Source organism: Protopterus annectens, chromosome 6.part0, assembly GCF_019279795.1.
Source record: "Protopterus annectens isolate FY-2018-M chromosome 6.part0, PAN1.0, whole genome shotgun sequence".
Taxonomy (NCBI): Eukaryota; Metazoa; Chordata; order Ceratodontiformes; family Protopteridae; genus Protopterus; species Protopterus annectens.
This window is the reverse complement of record NC_056737.1, coordinates 730,077,721-730,098,289: the sequence shown is the minus strand read 5'-3', so window position 1 is coordinate 730,098,289 and position 20,569 is coordinate 730,077,721. Positions and strand designations below refer to the sequence as shown.

The 20,569-nt window shown below is 43.3% G+C and overlaps 1 protein-coding gene across 1 annotated transcript in view; it reads left to right on the top strand.

Annotated features, from left to right (window-relative positions):
• The window catches only part of LOC122803889 (probable serine/threonine-protein kinase kinX), a 654,852-nt gene that overhangs the window by 190,589 nt on the left and 443,694 nt on the right, over positions 1-20,569 (top strand). Inside the window, exon 5 of the mRNA XM_044073571.1 lies at positions 2,820-2,894. The gene's annotated coding sequence lies outside the window, so the exon portion shown is untranslated. The remainder of the gene's footprint in view (positions 1-2,819; positions 2,895-20,569) is intronic.

The following is a 20,569-nucleotide window of genomic DNA, read 5'->3' as shown; positions in this document are numbered from 1 at the left end:
GCATTAACAAAGCAGCACAAACTAACAGCAAGAAAAGTACTGCAGGCCTTGGGCTTCATGGCATCATGCATAATCCTGGTCCCCATGCCAGACTGCATATGAGAAAACTACAGTGGTACCTAAAGAATTTATGGTCTCAACACAGGCACAGCTTAGAAACAAATCCCACTAATCCCATGCCTGAAACAAGAGTTCCTATGGTGGGCTCAAGCATGCCAGTCAAACCCAGGCTTGCCCTTCCACAACTTTCAAGCAAACCAAACCATCACAACGGACGCCTCAGACCTAGGCTGGGGCACATGTGGGACAAGTGCATACAAGGATTGTGGACTCCAGACCAGCTGCACCTGCACATAAACCAAAAAGAAATGCTGGCAGTAAAACTAGCAATCCAGAAATTCAAACCATTCCTCAAAGAAGGCCATTTAATGATAAGGACAGACAACACCACAGTCATGTGGTACATCAACAAACAGGGAGGCACTCATTCATACCCCTATGCAGAATGACTCTGGACCTTTGGAATATGGCTCTGAGCTACAACATCCAGTTACAGGCAATATTTGTGCCGGAAAAGAAAACACCCTAGCAGACATGTTAAGCAGAACCACCTCGGATGCTCACGAATGGATGCTACACCCGGACATCTTCAAGGCCATCACAAAGAAATGGGGAATGCCACAAATAGACCTATTCGCATCCCCACTCAATCACCAGCTCAAAAATTCTGCACAAGGACATGCCACCCACTAGCATGGAAGGTGGACTCTCTATCCTTCAGTTGGAAAGGCCTGACAGCATATGCATTTCCACCTCTTCCTTTGATGCACAAGGTACTACTGAAAATCAAAGAGGAACGTCCAAGGATAATTCTGATAGCTCCAATTGGCCAAGACAGCACTGGTATCCTTTGCTGAGGAGCATGTCTCAGGGAGAATGTGGCCAATACCCTGATGCCTTTGATGTTAACTCAGAACAACTACAACATCATGCACCCAAACCTAAAAACCTTGCAACTGACTGCCTGGAACATCACATAACAGCAACTAACCCAGACTTATCCCAAAGGGTTAAAGACATTATCCTTGAAGCCCACAGACCTTCAACAAGAAGGAACTATGCAGGAAAATGGAAAAGGTTTGTCATTTGGAGTACTGAAAGAGGAAAAGATGTCTCGAACATAGATATTGCTAACATCCTGGAGTACTTGGCAGAGCTTCTACATACGGGCCTGTCCTATTCCTCCATCAAGATACATGCATCAGCTATTTCCGCAGAATACAGCTTCGATCCACCTGTCTTTTCGCATCCTCTACTCAGGCAATTCCTCAGAGGGATCAAGAATGTAAAACCTCCAAGGAAACCACCATTACCAGCATGGGACTTGAACTTTGTGCTAGAAAAATTGTCACTCCTCCATTTGAACCAGCAACAACAGCAGATCTTCAACACCTATCATGGAAAACTGCTTTCCTACTGGCAATTACTTCAGCAAGGAGGGTTTCGAAACTACAGGCCTTAATGGCAGTACAACCCTTCCTAATCTTCCATCAAGATAGTGTCCATGAGAACTAATCCTACATTTATGCCTAAGGTGGTATCCAGAGTGTCTTTAAACCAGGCAATCCACCTACCTACCTTCTTTCCCAACCCACAGAACAGGGGGGAAAGGCTGCTGCATACCTTGGATGTACATAGACAGTTACGCTACTACCTGGACAGAACCAAAAGTAACAGAAAAACTGACCAGCTTTTAGTAGCCTATGCAACAGGAAGGGAAGGAAAAGCAATTTCCAAACAGACAATCTCCAAATGGATAGGAAATTGCATAAGATTCTGTTACTCCTACCATGGAAAACCAGTTCCACAGAACATAAGACCTCATTCTACAAGGGCTACAGCCACTACCACAGCTTTCTTACGAGGAGTGGCGACCAAGGACATTATTGAGGCGGCTACTTGGACCTCCGTGCATACATTTGCCAAGCATTATAATTTACCTCTATACTCTAGATCCCCGAGCAGGGTTTGCCTCTGCTGTATTGCAAGGGATCCTAACTACACCATAATTCTTCTTCCTCCTCCCCTAGTTTGGCTATGGTATTCTACCCATTTGTTATGACTGCAGATGCATCCTTGAAGGACATAGTACAGTTTTGTACCTACCATAAATGTAGATGTCCGAACAGGATAGCATCTGCAGTCAGGATTACCCTCCCTCCTTCCCTCTGTGGTACTCCTAGGTATTTACCCTCCTAATAGCTAGCTGGGGGGAGTCTCTTATGGTGTATTTGTTTGTATATATGTACATACATGCTTATTTTTTGTGTTTGCCTTCTACTATTTTGGAAACATTGGCATTTATCCAAAATTTAGCTTTCCTAGAGGGCAACTGGCATCTGGGGCAAGAAACACGGAGGAAAATGGCGTCGGCTGATGCCTTTATACCCAAAGACCAGCAGAGATGACGTCGGGTGAAGTGCGACATCAGCCGGACCCAGACTTTGGAATCCGGCCGACCGAAGGGCTGCCTGACGACAGGACAACCCATTTGTTATGACTGCAGATGCTATCCTGTTCGGACATCTACATTTATGGTAGATACAAAACTGTACTTTTGACCTACCTATTTAAATGGTGAGTCCTGTGTTTAACTTTGCACTCATGAGGCACTGCTTGGTGTGACACAAGCAAAATGGCTGAAACGTTTGATGCAAGTGTTATTTGCTAGTCAGATTTAGAGCTACATCTTTTGAACATGATACTGTTAAAGATGTTTCTTGCAGTTAATGTTGTCATCTACAATTTATGTTCTCTAGATGTACAGGTTGATGTACCACATGCTAGAACGGCCAGACCTGCTGTATCAACAGCCAAACTGCAGAATAAAACAAGTAAGTGTTTTTTTTTTTTTTTTTTTTTTTTTGATATGATCTGCACATAAATTAGTTTTGCTGTTAGTAATTGTAGTGTCTCACTTGTGTATGCATCCCTCTTCAGGACAGTTTCATCCAGCAGGTCATGATTGTGTAATTTTCTGCTATTAGACATCTGTATATTTAATAGGTTCATAGGTAGGTACTAGGTTATCGGGCCAAGGGCCTAAGTAAGCCTAGCCAACAAGGTTCCCTGGCTTATACCACCCAAGAAAGTTAATTTCCTGTGCCCCTGTTGAGCAGAGCCACAATGGGTGGTTTTTGGATTTAGCCCCCTTGGAATCAGGAGGACTCTCTTTTGGAGGAACCTGGATATGTCTTCTCTGTTCTTTTCTGTCATGTATGAATATCAGATGGCTTCAACTAGCTCTGCTCTAAAGTGTTTTGTTGAGTTGCTTGCAGTTTTCTTCCCTTTTTAAGCTTGTGTTGATTGAAAATTGTCAGAGGCATGCCTTCAGTACTTTTCCTTTTAGCTAGTTCTTATTTCACAGGTTATAGCTCGGACTGTCTAGCATCAGCAGTGTGTTTAGGGGTTTGTTGCTGGAGTAGGTGTCTTAGGAGTATTTTGGGTGATGTGTCTAAAATTCCAAGTGATGGAGGGGGGAGACCAACTGCTGTATTTATGAATCCTAAAAGAGGCTAATTGTGGACTTATTGCACGGTGGCATGCAGCATATTTCTCCCTCTGATGTGGATCTTAATTTAGTGATACTTGTAAGATGTTCATCGTGTTGCCCTGCTGCAGTCATCACACTTGGGTTATCCTGTCGTCAGGCGGTCCCGCAGTCAGCCGGAATTCCTAAGTCTTGGTCCGGTGTCTGTTGCTGTAGCCTCTTCCCTGACGTCAGTGCGCCAGGGGTATATATAATGCAACCGACGCCATTTTCTTCAGTCTTTCTTGCCGCTCGGTGCCCGAAGCAGAAGCAGTTCGCAAGTGCCGGTCGGCCGACTCCTGAGATTTTCGAATTCGAATTTCAGACCAAAGTCTTCTGTAAAGCTAAGTACCCCATTGGGGAAACTTTTCTTGCCTCAGACCGATGTCAGAAAAAGTTAACAATTGTATTTCTTGTGGGAAGCAAATACCTCATAAAGATTTTCATTCTTATTGCATACCTTGCCTAGGTGCAGACCACGACGTCACTACTTGTCGGTTTTGTGCTAGGTTTAATAAGCGTACTATTTAAAGACGCTTTGATTTCACACGACACTACGGTAGGAAATTTAACTACACCATGCCGTCGGAGCAACCGACTACCGACGCGCACAAAAAACGCAAGGATAAGGACAGACAGCCCAGGCCTAAGCCAGATTCCGAGGCCTCAGCTGAGCCGGTCTCCGTTTCTCCGGTCCCCAGTGAGGTTCCGACGCAGCCCCTGACTACCGCAGATCTGGAACCCGAGACCGCTACGGAATTTTTGGCGGAATGCACCAGGCCGACGCAGCCATTTAGTTCAGGCCCTTACGACTTTGCTACAAAGGACGTCTGTGCTACAGAAACGCCATCGGTTTCTGAAGGCATTTTCAGACCGACGACCCTCACCATTAAAACGTTTTCTAAGACAAAGACTCCTACTAAATCTAAAAGGACTGCACTTCAGTCTCCTGTTCAAGGCCCCATGCCTAAGAAACAGTTACTCAAAATGGCTGAAGATTTGATTTCTGTAATCAGGGGTTCCCAGTCCCCTCCTGACAAAAGGCCTAAACAAGAGGAAGATTATGCATCCTCTGAACAAGTGTCCATTTCTTCAGACTCCTCTGAGGACCAAGATTACTCCTCCTCTCCTTATGAAGATTCTGATGCTGAGGATTCTATTCCCTCAGCTTCTCCTCCTGAAGACTACTCCTTTGGGGAAACTTTACACACTATGAGGGAACATTTTCACTGGGAAGGTCAGGATTACTCTGACTCGAAGATAAGGCTCAGAGAGTTTCTTTTACTCCCCCAACACAGACCACTTACCATCCCACCAGTTTTGGACATTGTGGATGAAATTTACTTAGAATCCAGTTTGAACCCAGACTCTCTTCCTCTTGCTCCGGCTAAGCCTGACAGATACTATAGAGTGCCTGATTCCCACAAATTTCTTTACAAAAGCCCTGTAGCTGATCCAGAGACTATCTCCCAGGGTCCCAATGGGGCTAAGGCTTCTATGGCTAAAAACCCAGTTCCTTCTGAGAGGGATTCCAGAGCACTAGACAGGTGGGGGGAAAAGGTTTACACCTCTGCCACATTAGCTATGAGGGCACTGAATTGCCAATTTCACGTGCTTAAGTATCAGCAATTCCTAATCTCTCAGTTAAAACAAAGAATACCCACTCTCCCTCAACAATCTGAATTGAAAGAAGTACAGGATCTGTTGCATGCCACTGAGCAGGTGGGCAAGCATACCTTACAATGTGGGTTTGATTCTCTGGAGGCCTCCTGCAGAGCAGCTGTCATTGGGTCTGTTATACGTAGGCATGCTTGGTTAAAGGAACAAACTCTGCCTGATCATGTTAAAGCAAAACTACTAGATGCTCCCTTACTGCAGGATGTTCTTTTTGGAGTTAAAGCAGAAGAATTTTTAAAGAAAATGGAGGATAAGGCAACATCTATGCAGACAGTCAAAGATTTCCTGCAGGTACAACCCCCTCGCTTCAGCAGAAACTGGCCAACAAAAAATTGGTCCTTTCCAACTGCTGACAGACCACAAAGGGGTAAATACAGACGCCCAAGGGGCAGAGGACAACCACAAGCCCAGTATAAACCTCGCCAATGGGGCACTACAACACAGAAGGGAGAAGACAGGTCTCAATTCACCAGAAGGCAAACTCAATGAATTGCACCTCATTTGGCCAAGCAATACTCTCTTGGCAGCCCCCTTGGGGGGAAAACTAGCACTTTTTGCAGACAACTGGCACATTGTCACAAAGGACAAATGGGTCCTAGACATAATTTTACGGGGATAGAGATTCCACTTTCACACCTTGGCAATGAAAAGAGGAATGCCAAACCTGCCACAAAATCAATGGGCAGAGGCACAAAAGCAAATTACAGCTCTCATGGACATAAGAGCCATTCAACTGGTACCTACTCGAGAGCAAGGCCAAGGATTTTACTCAAGACTCTTTCTAGTGCCCAGAAAGGACAATGCCTGGAGACCAATTCTGGACCTTTCAATTCTAATCACTTACAAGTACCCAAATTCAAGATGCTAACTCTACAGCAGCTACTTCCCATGTTGGGCAAGGAAGCATGGCTAGTAACGTTGGACCTCAAGGAGGCATACCTGCATGTTCCTATCAGACAAAGTTGCAGAAGATACCTCCGTTTCATTGCAGGTTCAACCCATTACCAATTCTCTGCACTGCCCTTTGGCTTATCTACTGCGCCCAGAGTCTTCACAAAATGCCTGGCAAAAGTAATTGCATACTGCAGACAAAGAGGAATTCAAATATATCCATACCTGGACGACTGCCTCATCCAAGCAGAAAGCAAAGACATTCGCTTACATCATCTGGCCTTTGTAAAGCATCTACTAAACTGCCTGAGGTACACAGTAAACGAAAAGAAGTCAAAACTAGTACCCTCACAAAAAATGACATTCCTGGGTGCCAGCTTGAATACAACGGCCCAGAAGGCTTATCTTACGCCAGACAAGCAACTACAACTGACTCAATATTTCAAGACAATGGCAACAAAGACCCAATTAACTGCAAGGAAAATTCTGCAGGCCTTGGGCTTCATGGCATCTTGCATACTAATAATACCATTTGCAAAGCTGCATATGAGGAAATTACAGTGGTACCTAAAAAGCGTATGGTCTCAACACAGCCACAGCTTGGACACAATGATATCTCTCATTCCCTGCCTACTACAGGAATTTCTATGGTGGTCACAGGCATGTCAGCCTTTCACCTTGCCCCCAGCCAGGCAAACTATCACAACAGATGCTTCAGATTACGCCTGGGGGGCACACATGGCAGGGCAATGCGTTCAAGGCCTATGGACTGCAGATCAAAGAAATCTGCACATAAATCAAAAAGATGCTAGCTGTACAGAAAGCACTGACAGCCTTCAAGGATCTATTACATCCAGGACAACTTGCAATAAAGACGGACAACACCACAGTAATGTGGTACATAAACAAGCAAGGGGGGGTACGCATTCCTACCCTCTATGCAGGCAAGCAATGATCTTATGGAACACAGCTCTGGCTTACCAAGTTCAGTTACAAGCTCAATTCCTGCCAGGACAGAAGAACATATTGGCAGACGACCTCAGCAGACGCATCAAGGATCCCCACGAGTGGAAACTAGATCCACAAATATTTGCAATGATAACTCAAAAATGGGGCTTTCCAGACATAGACCTGTTTGCCAGTCCTCAAAACTATCAACTAACAAAATTTTGTACAAGTACATTTCACCATCAAGCTTGGAAAGTGGACGCGCACTCTTTCAGTTGGAAAAACCTGACAGTATATGCCTTCCCTCCATTGCCTCTCCTCACAAAGGTTCTTCTGAAAGTCAAAAAGGAGAGGCCACGACTAATTCTCATAGCCCCAGACTGGCCATGCCAGCACTGGTACCCGCTATTGAGAAATATGGCCCACAGCCCACCATGGATATTGCCTCAAACCCATTTGCTCACACAACAAAACAGTCAGATTCTACACAGCCAGCTCAAAACTTTAAATCTGGCTGCATGGCAAATCTACCAAACATCCAACCAGCTCCTCTTTCCCAAGCAGTTCTGGATGTTATTCTGGAAGCCAGGAGGCCAAGCACCAGGAAGGCTTATTCGGACAAATGGAAAGGGTTTTGTGCCTGGAACCAAGCTAAAGACCAAGACACAATTCAGCCTCACATGTCTCACATTCTACAGTATTTAGCTGAGATGTTGCACAAAGGACTTTCTTTTTCCTCCATTAAAATCCATGCTTCAGCTATTTCAACTCACTACAACACGGATCCACCTTTATTTTCACATCCTCTTCTAAGGCAATTCCTCAGAGGGGCAAAAAACATTAGACCACCCAGGAGAGCTCCTACACCAACATGGGACCTCAATTTTATTCTGGAAAAACTAACGCTACCTCCCTTTGAACCAGCTTTCTCTGCAGATCTTCAGTTCCTATCATGGAAGACTGCCCTGCTGCTAGCAATAACTTCAGCTAGAAGAGTCTCAGAGCTACAGGCACTAATGGCAGTGGAACCTTTCCTCATTTTTCATCAAGACAGAGTTTCTCTACGAACTAATCCTTCCTTTATGCCTAAGGTGGTTTCCATTGTGGCTTTAAATCAAACTATCCACTTACCCACCTTCTTCCCAAATCCACAGAACAAAGGAAGAGAGACTCCTGCATTCCTTGGACATTCACAGGCAACTTCGTTACTACTTGGACAAAACTAAGGCTTTCAGAAAATCTGACCAGCTCTTTGTATCCTATGCTACAGCTTCTCAAGGGAAGGCTATATCAAAACAAACCATTTCTAAATGGTTAGGTCATTGCATACGTTTCTGCTATACCCATCATGGGAAACCAGTCCTTGCTACCATTAGGTCCCACTCTACCAGGACAACGACTACTTCTACAGCCTTTCTCAGGGGGGTTCCAACTAAGGAGATTTTAGAAGCTGCAACTTGGAGTTCAGTTACACACCTTTACTAAACACTATCACTTACCTCTTTACTCTAAGACCAGGTCGGGCTTCACCACTGCAGTTCTGCAGGGCCTTATAGCCTCCACTAACCCTCTATGATACCTCCCCCCTTCCTTAGCTTTGGGATTCAACCCAAGTGTGATGACTGCAGCAGGGTAACATGATGAGCATAGTACAGTTTTGTACCTACCATAAATGTAGATGTTCGAGTGTTCACCCTGCTGCAGTCCAGGTTACCCTCCCTCCATCCCCTCTGATTTACTGGCAAAATCTCTTCTATGCCTTACTGATGTATTTGCTTATAGCTGAAGGGATTTTGTGTTTGGGCAGAGGTTACGCCATTTGGTACTAATTTCTGACCACCTTTTTGTGGGCACCTGACATCTGGGGCAAGAAAAACTGAAGAAAATGGCGTCGGTTGCATTATATATACCCCTGGCGCACTGACGTCAGGGAAGAGGCGACAGCAACCGACGCCGGACCAAGACTTTGGAATTCCGGCCGACTGCGGGACCACCTGACGACAGGATAAGCCAAGTGTGATGACTGCAGCAGGGTGAACACTCGAACATCTACATTTATGGTAGGTACAAAACTGTACTTTTGTGCTTACCATAGTAGTCTGGTTGCATTATATGGAACAAAGGTGGAGTTCTAAGAAGACCTGGGCATCAGTCCTACTGACATCCACTTTTGCCACCTTGGACTGCAAGAAGTTTGCTAATGAATATGTTTGGACACAGAGTTAGCCTTAAAGAGGCCCACCTTCTACTTTGGGAGTAGCTCTCAATGTGAAGAAGAGGGATCCCCAAATGATTCCTTGGAAATGGATGAGGAAGGTTTTCTTTATTCCACACAGATGACACTTTGATAACTCAGTGGCAAAGAGAAAATTGTATTGTTACCTTCCTACTGGAAAATATTTCCTTCAGGAAGTACTTATCATGGAATGAGACACTTAATACGGCTTGAGTCTAAAAGAAGGTATCTGGACTCTGAAGACAATGAACAACCAAGGCCCTACAGTATTCCAAGCTTTTGCATTGTGTCTGAATTGGTGCTTTTATAACCCAGCCTCTAGGTTTCAGGAAACTGACATTTCCTACAGCGTACAGAACGTCTCCAGTGGCAGACTGTACAGCTGATTCTTGGATGCTGCAAGAGTTTCTAAACTGCTGTTTGGACTCTTGTACGCTCTCAAATAGTAAGAGGATTGAGATCATTTTTTGAAGATGCTTTATACCACTTTGGCAGGTAATGACAGTGAAAAGCTTACAGACCCACATAATTTAAATTAGGAGAGCCTCTAAAACAAGTGAAAGAGATGGCAGCAGAAATTTTAGATGAAGCCATGAGGGCAGTCTAAGTTTGCCATCAAATATGCGTTTGGTATCATGGATGCCTGCAGCAGAGTAGCATTATTGGAGAGAACATTGTGTTGGCATGCTTGGCGGAGGATGTGATCCCTGCCAGAGTATGTTAAAGATTAGCTATTATATGCTCTTTTCGACAAACATTGTTTGCTTGCTCTTCTTTTAAAATACATTTTCAAATTATTAGAGAGGAAAAGGATTGACTAAGGTGTTAAACAGCTTTTTCACTATATTTCAACCTGAGGAGGGAGTTTAATGAAGCATTGGCTATTCTGCTGAAAATAGTGTAAAGCTGATGAGCAAAATGTAACATTTGAGAAAAAAATGAGCATAGAGAACATCTAGAAGATGCAGCAGGGTAAAAAGAGAGGAAAGCTAATTTTTTTTCCTCCCTCAATGGAAAAGGACAATACTAACTGCTTTTCATCTTCCTCCTCACTTTCTTCCAACCATCTTCAATTTATTCTGTGGCAGATCGCCTCAGTTTACAGATAATTGTCAGTCTGCCTTCAGACAGCTGGTTAAGAGAAGTACCCTCAATTTGGAAATTAAAATTCACATCCTTTATCCTTTTTTGGAGTATTAATGTCTTTGTGGTGACTGAAGTATGGCTTAATGCCGTGGAGAGCACACCAACAGTGCAAGGTTATAATGCCTTCCATACATTTAGGCTAGCTACTTAACAGGCAGGATCTAAAGGTGGAGGTGTCAGTTTACCTCAAAAGTAAATATACTTCAAGGCTGGTCAAACAGGACAATGCACCTGAGATGCTCCATGTTCAAATCACCATAGGTAAAATCCAGTACCACTTCCTTGCAAGCTATAGGTCCCCCTCTGTGACTCAAGAAGCTTGTACCATATATTTAAACTTAATAGAAACACCATCCATCCAACCCAATACCATATTCATGGGTGACTTTAATTACCCCACTGTTAACTGGGAATCCTATATAACACCAAACATACAAGCACAGAGATTCCTGGTTTTGTAAATACAAACTCCCTGGACCAAATAGTCAATACACCAACCAGGGGTGCAGCCATACTGGATCTGGTCCTTACTAATAGAGACTGCTGCACACCCCCCTACTGTAATGCCTTTCCTGGTAAGGTCAGACCACAAAATGGTCTCCTTTGAAGTAGAAATAAAACCTGAATCCCCCAGCTAAACCTGGAATATTCAGGAGCTATTCTAAGGCTAACCTTCTGTTAAGTAAAAATCTGGTAAAATTCAAGCTCATTAAACCCTAAGGACACTGCTGCCTATGCAGAAGTGTTCACAGAAACTCTGTATAAGCATGTTAATAGCGGCCCAGAGGCAGCTGTACCTACCAGGAAGGAGTGCAGAATTAACTCCCAAAAAAAAAAAAAAAGCCACCCTGGTGGAATCACAAAATCAATAGGCTGTATAACAAGTGGAAGAAAATCTTGGGAAAAGTTAGGAGGTGCAGCTCCCAGCAGGATAAAAGCACTCTCATCAAACTAAACTACTCAGAGGGCAAATAAAGTCTGCCAAAGTCAAATTTGAGGCAAGTTTGGCCTCCCAGACCAAGGACAACCACAAAGCATTCCTTAGCTATGTCCACAACCTCAAAGGCAATACACAATTGTGTGCAGAGCTCATTGTAAATTGAGCCACCTATACTGAGCCAGAAGATGCAGCAACCCCCTGGTTGATAAATTCATCTCCAGCTTTACCCCTCTCTCCGCCTCAAACCTTCCCTCAGGAACAATCATCAGATATAAGACCCCCTACTATCACTATGGAACAGTTCTTAATGCTCTAAGACCAAGAGCACTGCATGAATGGGCCCAGTCAGTTTTCCAGGATGCCTTCTAAATAGCATGAAACATGACCTAACAGGGCCTCTGAAATTACTATTTAATTATAGCCTCCAAACAGGCTTCATGCCTCATGAATAGAGAAAGGCAACAGTCATCCCTCTGCACAAAGGTGGGCCATCTACAGACCATGGAAACTACAGATTCACAAGTCTCACTAGTTGTAAAGCCATGGAAAGAATTGTGGAGATGGTCAATAGAGATATAGTAAACTTCCAGATACTGGACCTAACCCAGTTTGGTTTTGTCAAGGGCAGATCATGCCTACTCAACCTGGTCGCCTTCCTTGAGAATGTCACCAAAGCAATGGATGAGGGCAGAATCATTTACACTGCCTACCTTGTCCTGGTCAAGGCATTTGACATAATACACCACTTGGGCATTGTTAACAAACTCGAGGTTAGGTACAAACCCATATGTCACCCGGTGAATAGCCAACTGGCTCACAGACAGGACCCAGGAAGTTAGAACTGGGGAGTCCAAGGCCAACTTTGAGAGAAAGATCGCTAAGTACACTAAAGATAACCACAAAGCCTTCTTCAGCTATTTTAGAAACCTGGGCGGAAACCCTCAGATATGCTCAGAGTTAGTTCACAACAACAAAAAATACACTGAACCCACAGATATTGCCAACATTCTGGCTGACAGGTTCAGTGCAAATTTCTCCCCTCCCTCACCCCCAAAAGAAGAAATACTTATCCCAGCTGAATGTAATCTCCCTGTCATCTCAGATGTCCAAGTGAGAACCGCCCTCAACAAAGCTAAAAACACAGCATCAGTGGGACCTGATGGTATCCCGGGTTGTGTGCTATGTGAACTCCAAGAGGAGCTAAACCCGCACATAAAAATGCTATTTAACCTTAGCCTTACTACAGGATATGTACCTGAACACTGGCATACAGCAACAGTGGTCCCACTCCACAAAGGGGGTACCTCTACAGACCCTGGGAACTACCGCCCCATAAGCTTAACCAGCCTGATCTGCAAAGTTATGGAAAGAATCATTATGGAACTCATAAACAGAGACATAGGGGACCTACAGACACTTGACCCCACCCAGTTCGGCTTTGTAAAGGGCAGATCCTGCCTTTTGAACCTGGTTGACTTTTTCAAAACAGTCACTAGAGCCATTGATGAGGGCAAAGCAGTCCATACAGCCTACCTGGACTTGGCTAAGGCCTTCGACACAATACCCCACTCAGGCATCATAGATAAGCTCAACAGCTTAAACGTAAACCCTTATGTCACTAGATGGGTTGCAAACTGGCTAAAGGACAGAACCCATAAAGTTAAAATTGCCTGAGCAATGTCAGACTCAAAGCCAGTCACAAGTGGTGTCCCACAGGGATCTGTCCTGGGACCCCTCTTGTTCGGCATTTATTTCTCAGATGTTAAAGCAAACATGGGAGGGTTGTGGCTGACAAAGTTCGCAGATGACTGCAAACTAGGCGCCATAGTCGATACACCAGCAGACACATACATCCTACAAAAAGGCCTCACAGAAACGGACAACTGGTGCCGGAGTCACGGCCTTAAACTAAATGCCAAAAAATGTATAGTCATCCCCTTTGGGAAAAACAAAGTACCCACAAATTATCACATAGCAACCCACTGAGTACGGAAGAAGTAATTGGAGACCTAGGGACCCAAGTCGACAGCGACCTCTCATTTGACACCCACGTTGCCAAAGTGGTTAGAAAAACATTCTACCTTGCTCACTTCATCATGAAGGGATTCACATCCAGATCCAAGGATGTCATTGTACCCCTATACTCCTTCCTCATCAGACCCATGATTGAGTACAATGCCCCATTTGGTATGTACCTCACCCGGCATTTGCAACGGCTTTAGAGACCACAAAAGTACCTCACCAAGAGGATCAAGGGTCTCCAACATATGTCTTATTCTGCCAGACTAAAGAAACTTCAGCTCTATTCAGTAGCATACCGCCTGCTCAGAGGTGATCTCTGCCTGAAGTACAAGGCCATGTCCAATCAGGATCTGATGGACATGCTCCACCTCAAAAAATCCAAATCCATCAGGACCATGAGAGCTAAAGACTTAAACCTCGCCACAAGTATGAGTAGGACATGCTGGAGGGATAGATTCATAACCCAGAGGCTTCCCATGCTTTGGAACAAGATCCCAGTTCATGTTAGGCAGAGCCCCTCACTGACTCTCTTCAAGAGAAATCTTGATGAGTGGATGGGAGATTGTAGGTTTACCCCAGGGTCACATCTGTGTCACTGCTAGACAGGGGCACAGTAAATAATTCTATTATATAAGGGGACCTTCACTGTGTCACTACTAGACAGAGGCACAGTATTCTAAATTTATTCTGTGCATTTTTGTGCCATTTCATGGGGTGGCAAAAGCCACATCACTATGGCTAGGCTTACAAATGCCCCAGGGCAGATGGCCTAGTACTAAACTATGAAACTGAGTCTTTCTCTACAAAGAGTTGAGTCACAAGTGGAGTCCCTCGAGGATCAGTCCTTGGGACCCCGCTCCTTTTTGGCATTTACTTCTCAGAAGTCAAGGCCAATGTTAGTTGTCTCTGGTTGACTAAATTTGCAGATGATTGCAAATTGAGCTTTCATTAAATCTCACACTGGCACAAATGTTCTCCAGGAGAGGCTGACCCAGGCCATCAACTGGTGTCAGAGCCATGGACTAAATGTAAATGCCATGAAATACATAATAGTATATTTTGGGAAGTCATCCATCCCTGGTAACTACCATATTGACAACACACCCTTTAGAGGTGACCCAGTAGTCACAGACTTAGGGACACATGTAGATAGTAATCTAGCCTTTGACCATTGTCCTCTACAGTAGTGCGGAAATCATTCTGTGTTTCGCAACTTTATAACAAAGGTATGGCATCTATGTCCAAGGAAGTCTTTGTTCCATCGCATTTGGCATTCATCAGACCTGTCATAGAGTATAGTGCCCCCTTTATTATGTACCTAACCAGGCATATCCAACAATTTGAACGTCCACAGAGGTTCCTCACTAAAAGAATACATGGTGTGGATAAAATGTCCTATTCAGACCACCTCAAGGTCCTATTCAGGCTTTTGAGGGGAGATGTATGCCTGGCATATACAGGGCATTGTCAGACTCAAGTCTAATGGACCTCCTGCATATTCACAAAACTGCCCCAGATTTACGTGTTCTAAAGGCTTAAACCTTGTCTGTGATATAAATAGGACCTGCTGGAGAGAGAGGTATATATCCCAGAGACTATCCCATCTGTGAAACAGGCTGCTTATCCATGTGAAGCAGAGTTCCTCCCTAACGCAATTCAAGTGCAAATTGGACATCTGGATGGGAAACCAGAAATTCATCCCTGGTTTAGCACCTGTGTCTTTAATGGACACTGGTAACCTGTAAATGATGCATCTCTCAGGCCCATGCTTACAGTCATCAAGGGTATCAGAACTTGTCAGTGATTCGGGATGCATGGCTAGGCATAAAAAGTCCTTTGTGGTCATAGCCTAGTAAACCCCTTTGAAGCTATGAACTTTCCTGGCTGTCTAAGCAAGCTATATCTGGCACAGTCTGTAGAGTCTCACCTATTTCACTCTGGTGCAGTAGTGAATCCATCTGGAAGGGCAAGGAAAATGTTTGCACTCCAGACTCTTTCTAGTTCTAAGCCTAGTTGTGTGGTGCAAGGGGTGGATTTCTACCTTCCAGCCTTGGCAACTGGTGTTTGACTAGTGGACCTTGCACTGAAGGAGAAAGACCGGAAGGGGAAAGATTGAAATGTCGCCCCCTTACCCCTGCTGGGAAGAAGTTAGTCTGATTTAATGTACTGCGAGACAGACTAAGCAGTGCTTACTTCCAAATGGTGACCAGGAAGGTCACCGCATGTGCCCAGTGTGGAGTGGTTATGGATGGAAGATATGGAGTAGGATTGTCTGAAAGGGAATTCCCTTGTTTAAGTGAAGAGACAGCCTTCACCATATTCCATTGCACACCTTTTCCCTATGCTTCCTCCAGGTGTGTGCATGCTAGGGTCAGAGGAACAGAAAGCAGAAGCTGTTGAATTATCCGTTATGGCTGCCTGAATGTTGTCCCCTCCTGGTTAGTCCTCACTGTAATAATGGGGAATGAAATGGGTCTGTTGGTCACTCAGGGGAGCTGTGACTGACAGCAGTGGCAGTGTGTGAGGGGAGACACAATTCTTAGTCTTAAATAAAGATTGTCATTGGAGGCTCATTTTAAACTTATCTAGGGTAAACAGGTTTGTGAGAATCACCATATGTAAATCAACTGTCTACTATTTTCAGTAGGATGTTTTAATCTCCCTGCATCTGAAGGATGATTTGTACCCACACATCCCCATCTGTTGGGATGACGGAAAATACCAGGTGTTCCGGATGTGACAGGACCATGACCAGGTCATCTTCTTGTACTTTATTCTATTCATTGTTGCTGGAGTGTTACAAATTTTTGTTGCTATATTTGCCTTCTTCAGGGCACAAGTATTTGTTCATCCTTACCTGGATGACTGCTTAAACCTGGTGTCCTTAGGGTGGAGCACTCAGAGGGATGTTGAGGTTACATCACCCACTACTTAACCAATACATTCTTCCTGAAGTTACCAAAGTTGAGCTTGAGGCCAGGAAAGGCAAAACTTTTTTATGCCTTATTGGATGAAGAGTAGAGCAAATGCTTCCTGTCATCATGTCGCTCAACAGCTCTACAAAGAAAATTTTCAAAACTGGGACAGTCTGTTAATCTTGGTGTTTTCTGAGCATTCTTATTTACATGACAGCCTTTTATCTTAATATTGTTTTTTCAGGATGCATATGAGAAAATATGGTAGTGGTTTTGGAAACCTGTGGAAACTAGTTATTCTCTGAAAAGAATAGTCCCCCTATTATCCTTTACATTAGTGTTTTTTTTTTTAATGGATGTTCTGAGTAAGTGGAAAACAATTTTATAATGCCATTCTAGAAAGGTCCGTGACCCTGACTTAGTGTCTCAGATTTAGCTTGGCAAAATGGTTCTTCTTAAAGGCACATGATGTGAAGGAATTCCAGGAAGTTTTGTGTACATCTCTGCTGTTATAAATTTGCAAGTAGAGTTCTGCATCCAGGTAGAGTTTAACTCCTGCTTCTCCTTCTCCTCTATCAGTCTTATGTTTCCCACCCTCTAGACTTCTCCATGCACAGTCAGCCATCTTCAGCTATTTCTTGATGCATGGTGAGAGCAGCCGGACATTTGTATTCTCTTATCTGTCAAACCATGAGTGAAGGAGCATAGATTAAGTAGCCCCTGGGTGATTGAGTTTATTATCCTTTTCTCCTAGAGCCTTTGCTGTTTGTAGTATTTCTCTTATAGGTCTGATTAGGATTAGGTCTTGGTCTTTCTTATATCAGATCTGGACCGTTTCTAAACAGAAGTCCTGGGATACTGGCCAAGCAGAGTGAGTGTACTCAAGATAAATTAATTTTAAAGAGAGGCTTAAGAAATAAGTGTGTGTATTGTTTAAGATTTGATCATGACGTCACTGCTTGTGACGTCTGCAAGGAATTTGGACCAAAAAACATAAGAAATAGAAGGCACACAATCTTTGGACATTAATGGTCAGCATTTTAGACATATGTTACATAAGCAAAATAATTATACCCTCCTACATAGGTTTATAGGCAAGTACTACACTAGCTGCCCTTGTGGGCCATTGCAGCCCTAGCAAACTTCCATTTCAGAAGTGAGAATAAAACCCTGTACCTTTTACTTGAGGTAAACACCTTAACCATTGTAGCCCCCCTCAACTCTGAGTTGTCTGGCTGTGGTGACCTGGAAGATAATTTTTCAAGAAGACACTCCTGCAAGCATCCACCACTCCAACATTCCATCAGACCAGAACACAATGGTGTGTACTTTGAGCAGAATCAAATGCAACAGTCAGTAATAATGACTAGATCCCAAACTTTTCCAGACTGAGACAAACGTGGGATTTTCGGTGTTAGCAGTTCTTCTCCAAAGGAAAAAAAAAAAATCTGTCTGGAAGAATGCTGTTATGGATATTCGTGTTGGCAGACATGAGCAATGAATGCCTTCATCTCCTTGAGTAGGGAAGCTTTTTTAATAACCAAGTAAACAATCTAACACTGAAGTAAGACTTGACAACAATATTCAAGTTGAAAGTAGGCTTTATTAAACAAATTCAGGAACATAAACGCAGGAATAATCCACACAGTGTTTTCGTGAGTTAAAAACAGACAGTTAGATAAAGCAAGTGCAGTGGTGCTGCTGGTTAAATACTAAACCTCATTTTGATCAATGAATAAGAAAATAACATTGTCATTCAAAAAGTTAAAATATATACCCGTATAGTAAAATGCTTTAAAAACAATAATAATATGATCCATAAAAATGTTAAAAACTAGTTCAATAAAAAGTGTTACATAAAATGTCTTAGTGGGTTCAACTTTATATAGTAAAAAAGAAATAAAATCTAGGTGAAATCCTTTCACCCAAAATTTAAGCGAGAAAACCTCCATCTAATGTCGTACAGATGTAATTGCATCTTTTATAGCTTTGCAGCTTTCTGTTTTAACACTGGAACAATGGTAATGTTAAGTCTTGGAAGATTGTTTGCTTCAGGTACAATATGCCAATATAATTCCTTGAATTCTATGGTCGTTTCCCGAAGGCCACCCCTACCATCCTTTGGTATGCATTCAAGGACAAAAAAGCAGTATGTAGCTTGGTTACATTCCAAGGGGTGCTTCTAAAGTGCATTATCAATTTATTACATATGTTATAGTAGTGTTTGTAAAGTGTCCGCTCAGTCTTACCTACATAGAACGTCCCACATGGTTAACACTGAGCTAAGTATATCACTTCTACGAACCTATTATGACTACTAATAGATATTTTTTCTTTGTTAGAAACATACTGGCACTGTTGACATGCACCACTCCTGAAAGCTTCTTTAATACCGTTCTAATTCTGATTCCCAGAGTGTTGCAAAAGGGCTGATAAATTCATGATCCTTTTTGACAGTATCCTTATGGCTAAGGCAGCCATAGTTCTGCTACTGGTCTGCTGCAGCTTCCACAGCTTTATACCCTATATCTCAAAAGCCTGGGGTTGGCATTCTGGATAATCTTAACTCATTTTAAGGCCAAAATTTGCAAAGAAGTGGTTTACATTTTGCAAGCGGTCAGAAATAGCACTAGCAAATTGTGTCTTGTAATGGAAGAGGTTTTCCTCCAGGCATACCGTTACAGGAATAGCAACCACAGGGACTGAAGAGCAAATGTGCCTTATTTTTCTTAGATGCACTGTCTTGTATCTTTCTCTGTTGGATTCTCATCCTGATACTCCCCTTGTCTTTTATACCAAAAAACTCAACAGAAAGAACTGCTAAAAAAAAATTCCAGGTACTCTACAGAGTTAAAACATATGCTTCACAAGAACTAGATCAACAGTTTTTATATAATGTGCTTCATCAGGTTTAAAACTTGCAGTAAAAAAAAAAACAGAACTATTTAAATAACCCCATTCAGTGACATGATCCTAATTAACATAATCATCTCTTGAAGACAAACAAATCAGTAATAGTGAAATACTTGTCCTAGTTTAAAATGAGAAAAATTCATTATTTCAGTGGTTGCGATTTTAAAAACTGTTTTAAATTACACATTTCATTTAACCCTGATAGATGATTAGACTTGCAGATATCCATCCATTTTACTTCTAGGAATTCAGTTCTGCTTGCCATATCCCCACTTCTATCACAGATGTTTTTCGTGTTTCATTGTTGTAGTCATCACCTGTGAGGTATTCCTGCTGTGGTACCCCTCAGTCTGCCTGAATAACAGAGTCCATGTTTTTCTGCATCAGCTGCTGTCACTTGTAGACTGACGTCAGGTCATCAGTGCTGTAAAGCATGGCAGCTGACGTCATTACATCAGTCTTTCTTGCCATGGAGCCTGTAGCAGAAGCAAGTTCGCAAGTGTGTCGGTAGGTGGCTACCAGAGCTAGAATTACAGCTGAAAGCGTCTAAAGCTAAGTACCCCATTGGGGGTCCTTTTTCCTTGCACTAACTGATGTCCGAAAAAGTTAACAGTTGTCTTGCTTATGGAAAGCAGATCCCACACCGAGACTTCCATTCATACTGCATCACTTGTTTAGGCCCAGACCACTACATTCCGCTTGGCCGGATCTGTGCCCTCTTTAACATGAGAACCACTAATTGTAAAGCTCTTATTGTAGACTGGTGTTTTCATCCTCCATCTTCATAAATGGCATCAGTCAGCCAACAATCCATAGAGATTCCGAAAATACATAAGGATAAAGATGGGGACACACCACACAAGGCTAAGCTTTCAGACGACTCTACTGCTAAGCAGGTTTTCAGTTCTTCAGAATTCAATGAGGCGCTTTCGCAGCCCCTGATGCCTGATATGATATCTACGCAGGCTTCTACCAAGACCCTTTCAGAGTCCAGTATGCCGCAGAAATTTTCCTTGTCTTCCGAGCCTTAGGTTGTCTCTGCTTCGGGTGGGTCCGCGACGCAGGCACCAGCATCTGAGGAAGCCTTTCGCACTACCAATTCTACACAAAACCCGACGTCTTCTCATCAGACTAGCATTTCTCTGACTGATGAATACTATTAGGCCTAGAAGCCAGGCCACTCCTAGAAAATCTACCTCTAACCACCATCTTACTCCTGCTCCACCACCCCAAGCCCAGATGCTTAAAGATGGTGGAGGATCTTGTCTCCCTTATCAAGGGCAGTCAGGCCA